This window comes from Crinia signifera, chromosome 2 (assembly GCF_055691185.1).
Source record: "Crinia signifera chromosome 2, ASM5569118v1, whole genome shotgun sequence".
NCBI classification, from domain to species: Eukaryota; Metazoa; Chordata; class Amphibia; order Anura; family Myobatrachidae; genus Crinia; species Crinia signifera.
The window spans coordinates 128429195-128437137 of NC_139218.1; the positions used below are offsets into that span (position 1 = coordinate 128429195).

Below are 7943 nucleotides of genomic sequence, written 5' to 3' on the forward strand. Positions count from 1 at the left end.
AACCTTTTGTCAATGTCGACCTTCTGCATGTCAAACTTTTGGTGCCGACCAAGACAGTCAGCCATCAGGATACCAGATGTTGTATTATGGGCTTTAAAATGGATTAGTCCACATGTTTTCAAACACAGCCCTCAAAGCACACTAACAGTCCAGATTTTCCATGGTTCAACAGATTGTTAATTGAAATAGACAAAGGTTCTTATTAAGTCACCTGTGCCCAAGCAGGGATATACTTAAAAACCTAGACAATTAGTTTGCCTTGGAGAACAGTGTTTGGGAACCTCTGCAGTAGTCAACTAAACCAAGTCTACAGCTCAAAGTAAGCTTTTAAGTAAGGTTTGAACACACTGGTTTAACCAGTTTTTATATTCTTATACATTTACACTAATATGCCACATCTACCTGAATGTTCATGTCCATCATGTAGACCAGAGTGTGTAATAATGCCTATATTCTTCTTCGATTGATATTCTTCTCTTGATTTTAATTGGTGATTATCTTCTAGGCAACCCTAATGTGGGCTTGCTGACTTTATTCAATGCCAACTGTGTTCTCTTCATGTATCAAATTACAGGATTAGCACCCAAATCCATTCTACTTTTATCTTTATATCTTGTGCAAAATGGGATAAGACCAAACTTCTACTACTCCCATAATCCGTTACATAGCCTGTGCCATTCACTAGTTTGTCACATGACCCTAATATTACACAGCAACTCATGACACGCTGTATTATTCAGTAATGCTTCTTTTATTTAAAAATATATCAATGAAAGTAGACCAGAGAAAAATTCTGCATGAAATATACCTTGTATCCTCAATTTCATTATGGTTGTATGGTGTTGCCTGGCCTACATTTAATGGGGGGTATTTACATACATTGCTCAAACATGGATTTCACAGAAATCAGCGTTAACCGGTTTTGTGCAAGTGAACAATGAAAAAAAAAAAAACCCATGCATGACTGGTCACTGCAAAAGTGCACCAGTCAGCAAATAACTTAAAGCACATGAAAAAGGTGTTAGCACCCAATGGACCAGGAGACAAACATTTTTTACTAGTCAGACATTGCTCTTTCGCAGCTTGAAGAATCAAAGTTTTTTTTGGGTGTTAAACAAAAAAAAAAATGAATGGAAGTTGTAGCCGTCCCTTATATCCATTTAGAAATCTAAACAGTGAATGTTCTATAAACAAAATGTGCTCTATTAAGCTAAACCAAGGGTAGCCAACTCCAGTCCTCGAGAGCTACCAACAGTTCACGTTTTCCAGCTCACCTCACAGGTATACAAGTGCATTACTGGCTAACACATTTTAAAAGATCCACAGATGGAGCTAATTACTTCACTTGTGATTCTGTGAGGAGATCTGGAAAACGTTAACTGTTGGTAGCTCTCGAGGACTGGAGTTGGCTACCCCTGAACTAAACCATGCATAATACATTTTAATTTACATGTTCTTAAATTGTGGTCCATTTTATATAATGATTTAAAGTTACTTTTGGTTACTATAAAAGTTAACATTTATATAACACCAGCAAATTCCATTGTAAGATTTACAGTTGGGGACAAAACCGTAAATTAAATTAAAACAAAACTGGGTAATATCAGGACAAAAAAGAAATATATGGAAATGGTAAATTATACTTCAGGGTAATTGCCATCTATTACAAAGAATGCAGCCACATTGCAAAGGCATAAGGTTTTGGTGACGTATATGATTCAGTCACACAGCAATGCAGGCCTGGTGTCAGATGTGTTATTTCTACACCTCACACAACTCAAGATGTGTCAAATGAAGATTCGAGGTAATTGGGAAGAATAGCTTAGCAGTTGTGTGGTTCAGAACTTGATACCTTTAGGCTAATGTTCAATAATACTGCTCTCTTCTAAAAATGCGGATATGGAACAGAGTTCAGCTCTACTTGATAAAAATGAACTATTAATATTTCCTCTAATTGATAACTAAATGGCTTGCTGTATGTGATCTACATGCAGAAAAATAAAATCCAAAAAACACACGATCAATAAAATGAAAATGTACTAAAATTTAATCATTCATAAAAGCTGTAATTTAATTTTTGTGACAGTAAAACACAAGAAGCAATATTAGAGTTGTTTTAGTATATTATATATTTCAGCTTTGAAATTCATAGAAATCAGAATCCCGGTTTTCCTATAAAAGACCCTCCCCAAAAGCACTATGCACAAAATGTTTTCTTAATTATAATATAATGGCAAGATGAAAGTAATGATAAACCCATATGTTTTAAATATAAAATGAAGTCACCATGACTCAAAAAGGTATTAGCCCCATTGAGTTCATTAAAGGGGAATATATATCTCTCTCTCTATATATATATATTTATAAAGAAAAACTATAAATGGCTACATTGTTTTAGTGCTTGACACAGGCATGACTAGGGAAAGGATCTGGAAGATAAACATGAAAATCATTTCGATATTTATACTAGCAATATTAAACATTTGAAATGCATTCATGCTCTCAGAATTATTCAAAATTGAGTCAAGTATGTTTATTTTCACATCTGTGATCACCACTATTGCAGAAGTTGACACGACAGTGTCTTGTTTTCGGCGAGAAACACAGCTAATTCATTGCCAGGGAACCTTGTGCAAACAGTATTGGAGATCTAAATTCTTCACATAATATATAAAACAGAAAGAGCCTCTTCAGATATGTTAAATTAGGGTTGGATATCTTTTTACATTTTGGAATGCTGGCACTTTCCAATTAGGCAACAGTTCTTCATTCCTGCATTCTGCAAAGAAAAGAAAACACAAGTCAATCATGTGTACCATGCATACGTTTCAATTGAGATACCATTAAGTAACAAACAAGGGGTTGCCTGCATTTGTGGGGCAACCCCCCAAACTGGAGCGTCCTTGTCATTTTGTTCTGGTCTGCAAAATGGATTTCCATTGGGAAGGAGTGAAGAAAGTATTCCACTGTCTGCTGCAATATTGGATCATGTCCTTATTCCTACAGAGGCATTATGAGCAGCATGGCTTGCAGAGATCGCACACCAATGGATGGAAGGAGGACACTGACCTTCCTATGCCATGGAAACCTGCTAGATTGATTGATGCTAGCAGGGGAGTAATGTTCAGTTTGTTTTCACACAAAGTATCCTTGAAAGTGTTCTGATAGTACAGCATGAACCTTATGTCACTATGCTAGTTGTACCATGCCGCTTGGTACCTATTAAAAAAAAATTCTAAATTCCATTTGCTGCCCAAAAATATATTAATTTAAACCTCTCACGCAGTCTATAATATAGCGTAATAAAAACAAAAATTTACAGTAAAATATAATTAATATCAGTTATGCAGGCAACATAATGAGACAAGCGACAGTGTTTCATTACAGCTAATGAAGGGCTGCCATGCAAGGCAAAGTGGCTGTAAATCAACTCAAGACCAGCAGAGCTATATAAATAACATTACCTCATTATCCGGTTAGGAATTGCCCTGAAAAACAGGAATTCCAAGTGTGCGCACTTTTGAATGAAGACCTTTGTAACTAAAAGCAGCTACCACTACATCTTGGAACCATTTGTGACATTTTGCATGATTTAAGCCAATTCAGCTACCCAATGCAATACACTATATCAATCCTATCATGAAGGTCATCCTGGTGAGCTTACTTGTGACCAGCACACATCACTTGCCAGAAACAGAACAAAACATTATCAGGCTCAAAATAAGTTTCCCTAAATTTGGCCTTTGCTCGTTTTTTTCTTTGGGTAAGGACTTTGGAAGATTGATATGTTAAAACTACATACAAGTGCTACATACTGTAGCAGAAAAACAACTGTTATGGGGCCTGGTGTGACTGTTGCAGTGTGCGGAGTGATCTAGTGAAGATCACACAGCACCAGCTGATAAGCAATCTGTCACTGCCCGTGTTCTCAATAGAGAGAACACTGGCGATGACCAGATTTATACTGCAAGCAGTATAAATCTAGTCAGGCAATAGGGGGCCGAGTCAGTAGTCCAGGGGTGTTTCCTACACACAACAGCGATTTGTGCTTAATGTCTACTTGATCTAGTCAGATCGCTTAAGGTGCCCACACACTAGAAAGATCTGCAATCGTAAGATGTGCGCATAAATTAGCCTTGAAATCTTTTTTCCATCCTGGACAAAAGATTTCAGGCAAGCGCACATCTTTACCAAAGATTTTTCGGTACTTGTTTCCTAGCACGGCCACACCGATTAAGATCGGGGTGGTCGTGCTGAAAAAAATCGGTTCGATCGCATCGCATGCGATTTGGTCGCATGCGATGCGATCGACGCGACCGACCGATTTTTTCATTAAATCCAATGTAAATTGGGTCCCTGGGACCCAATTTTACATTGGATTGAATGAAAAAAATTCCAAACCCCCCCAAATTGAAGCGCGTACACAGCGCCCCACGATAGACGGCAACCCGAAGCGTGGCGAGCGCAGCGAGCCCGCGAGGGGCGGCGGTACGCGTCCTCCGACCTTTTCATGCCCTACTATCCACTAGGGCGTGGAGTGAGAATAGAATAGTGTGGCGAGCGCAGCGAGCCACCGAGCCCGAAGCGTGGCGAGCCCCGCGAGGGGACGCGGATACCTTCACAGGTAATCGCGTCCCTTCGCGGGCTTCACAGGTGTCCGCGTCGCCACGGACACCTGTGAAGCCCGCGAAGGGACGCGATTACCTGTGAAGGTATCCGCGTCCCCTCGCGGGGCTCGCTGCGCTCGCCACGCTTCGGGCTCGGTGGCTCGCTGCGCTCGCCACACTATTCTATTCTCACTCCACGCCCTAGTGGATAGTAGGGCATGAAAAGGTCGGAGGACGCGTACCGCCGCCCCTCGCGGGCTCGCTGCGCTCGCCACGCTTCCGGTTGGCGTCTATCGTGGGGCGACGACGGGGACATTTATAATGTGAAATGGGTCATATTGACCCATTTCACATTTTTTTACATTTTTACACCATTTCAATGTTAAAAATTTTTTTAACATTGAATCCTATGTAAAAATCGGGTGCATCGCGTCGCATCGGGACCAATGTTAATGGTCCCGACCGACGCGATGCCCCCGATATTTTACCGTTCCCGACAAGATTTCAATGTTAAAAATTTTTTTAACATTGAAGTCAATGCAAATATCGGGGGCATCGCGTCGGTCGCAATGTTAATGGTCCCGACCGACGCGATGCCCCCGATTTTTGTTTCCTAGCCGGCAAAATGGACCTGATTTCAAAAGAAATCGGGTCCATCGGGGTAATCGTGTCCCTTAATTAAGGGACACGATTACTTAAGATTGTGGCCGTGCTAGGAAACAAGTACCGATTTTTCTTAAGATCCCGTGTGCATTCCTATGGATCTTTTGTTAAATCTTCTGATCTTTTGTGCAGCACGTAAGATCAGAAGATTCAGCTAAAGATCCACGGGAACGCGCATCGGACCAAAATCGGCCGATTTTTTACCGATTATCGGTAAACATCGGATGATATATCGGCCGATTTATCGGAAATCGGCCAATCGGCCCAAAAATCGTTCTAGTGTGTGGGCACCTTAAGAAAGCCGGCAATAATCTGTATGTGGGGATGGGTTTATACTAACTAAAGTAGAAGCAGCGCATATAAAGGCATATGAAATGGAAACACTAATAAAGTAATAGAACAGCAAAAATTCCTGAAAACAATCACAATTGTGTATTCAATGCAAAAAAAATATTCCTGGAATCTGAAATCTTGCCAAAACATATAATTTGGCTGGTGAAGGAGGGTAAAATGCCTGTCTAGACATATTTGGGGTGGGGGTTGTAGCCTTGGAAACGAGCCACACAGCCAAGATGGCCATCTATGCAAAAACCTTTGGGCTGTGATTCCAACCACTATGTGACAACACAGAGAAGTCAGCTGTTATAACGGGTAATTAAGGTGCTTTGGTAAACCAGCGATTCCAGGTGCTGTGTAGGAGCGTATCCATCCAAGAAACTGTAAAATGAGCACCATTGATGGTATAAGGATCATCTGGTCACAGGCGCAATACAGTTAACCAATGCCTGCTTTGCAAATGACGCAAGTTCTCAATTTAGAGATTTAAAAATGTAACAGTATTGTTGATGAGACAAATAGAAATGGACAGAAAAAAAAAAGTTGCTAAGGTTTAAAACTGTATAAAAAAAGTGAAAAAAATATTTCAGGACATTTTGTGTTTTTAAAAATGCATTTGATTTTCAGGTTATTACTTGCTTAGTAAGAAGTTAGTTTTATAATAGTGTCAAACTTTAATGTAATGGAGAGATAGGGAAGCATATGACATTAATTAAGAAATGGCTGTAACATGCCTTTAAGTTGGAATGCCTTTGAGTTGACCGTTTACTTACTGGGTATTAAAATCCCAACATACAGTACAGTGAGTGTAGACAGATTCATAGCTAGACAGCATTACAGTACATCCTGCTTGGAGCCTGTCAATGTACAGTGGAGTCCACAGCTGATCATGCTATAGATATATTAAAATGAGCACCTAAAAATCCCCACCTTTAACCCCTTCCTGACAGAGCCAGTTTTTGCGTTCCTGACAGAGCCCTTTTTTTCAAATCTGACATGTCTCACTTAAGTGGGGATAACTTTTTTTTGCTTTTACTTATCCCAGTGATTTTGAGATTGTTTTCTCGTGACACATTGTACTTCAAGTTAGTGGTAAATTTTCATCGATACAGTCTGTGTTTTTTTGTGAAAAATACCAAAATGTCGGAAAAAAATGGAAAATTTTGCGATTTGCAAAATGTTAAATTTTCTGCTTGTGAGACAAATAATCTTACCACTCAAAATAGTGAATAACTAACATAGACCATATGTCTACTTTATGTTGACATCATTATTTCAACTTCCTTTTAATTTTTTGGGACACTAGGAGGCTTACAATATGAATAGCAAATTCTCAAATTTTCAAGAAAATTTCAAACACTGATTTTTTTAGGGACCAGTTCAGTTCTGATGTGACTTTGAGGGACTTGTATGTGAGACACCCCCATAAATGATGCCATTTCAAAAACTGCACCCCTCACAGTATTCAAAACAGCATTTTGGAAGTTTGTTAACCCTTTAGGTGTTTCACAGGAATTAAAACAAAGTGTAGGTGGAATTTCAAAATTTCTTTTTTTTTGCAGAGTTTCAATTTTAATACATTTTTCTAACGAATACAGTAGATTTTACTAGAGAAATGTGACTAAAAATTGATTCCCCCAATTCTTTGGTTTTCATAAATATCCTATATGTGGCCCTAGTGTGCACGGTGACCAAACCACAGGCTTCATAATAGAAGGAGCACCTACTTGATTTTGGAGCCTCCTTTTTATGAGATTATTTTTTTAGGCACCATGTAGGTTTCTAGGCACCATAAGATGCTAAAAGTTAGGAACCCCCCCACAAGTCACCCCATTTTGCAAACTACACCCCTCAGGGAATTCATCAAGGGGTATAGTGTACATTTCAAACCCCCAGGGGTTTCACCAATTTTGATACAACTGGGCTGTGAAAATGAAAAAAATTAATTTTTCATTTTCACAGCTCAGTTGTATCAAAATTGGTGAAACCCCTGGGGGTTTGAAATGTACACTATACCCCCTGATGAATTCCCTGAAGGGTGTAGTTTGCAAAATGGGGTCACTTGTGGGGGGGTTCCACTGTATAGGTGCTTCAGGGGTCATTCAACCAGAATCTGTGCTGCAAAATCCAAAAATCACTCCTTCCCTTCTGAGTCCTGCCATGCACCCAACTGGTATTTTTTGGGCACATGTGAGGCATTGCCGTACTCGGGAGAAATTGGGGCACAGATTTTGGGGTGCTTTGTCTCCTTCATTCCTTGTGAAAATGAAAAATTTTGAGCCAGATCTGCATTTTTGTGTAAAAAATGTAATTTTTCATTTGCACAGCCCAGTTGTA

The 7943-nt window shown here is 39.5% G+C and overlaps 1 protein-coding gene across 2 annotated transcripts in view; it reads right to left on the reverse strand.

Annotated features, from left to right (window-relative positions):
* Positions 1–2024: 2024 nt before the first annotated feature.
* The window catches only part of RAP1A (RAP1A, member of RAS oncogene family), a 75370-nt gene continuing 69451 nt past the window's right edge, over positions 2025–7943 (reverse strand). For both annotated transcript variants that reach the window (XM_083172803.1, XM_083172804.1), the window contains one exon: positions 2025–2779. The gene's annotated coding sequence lies outside the window, so the exon portion shown is untranslated. The remainder of the gene's footprint in view (positions 2780–7943) is intronic.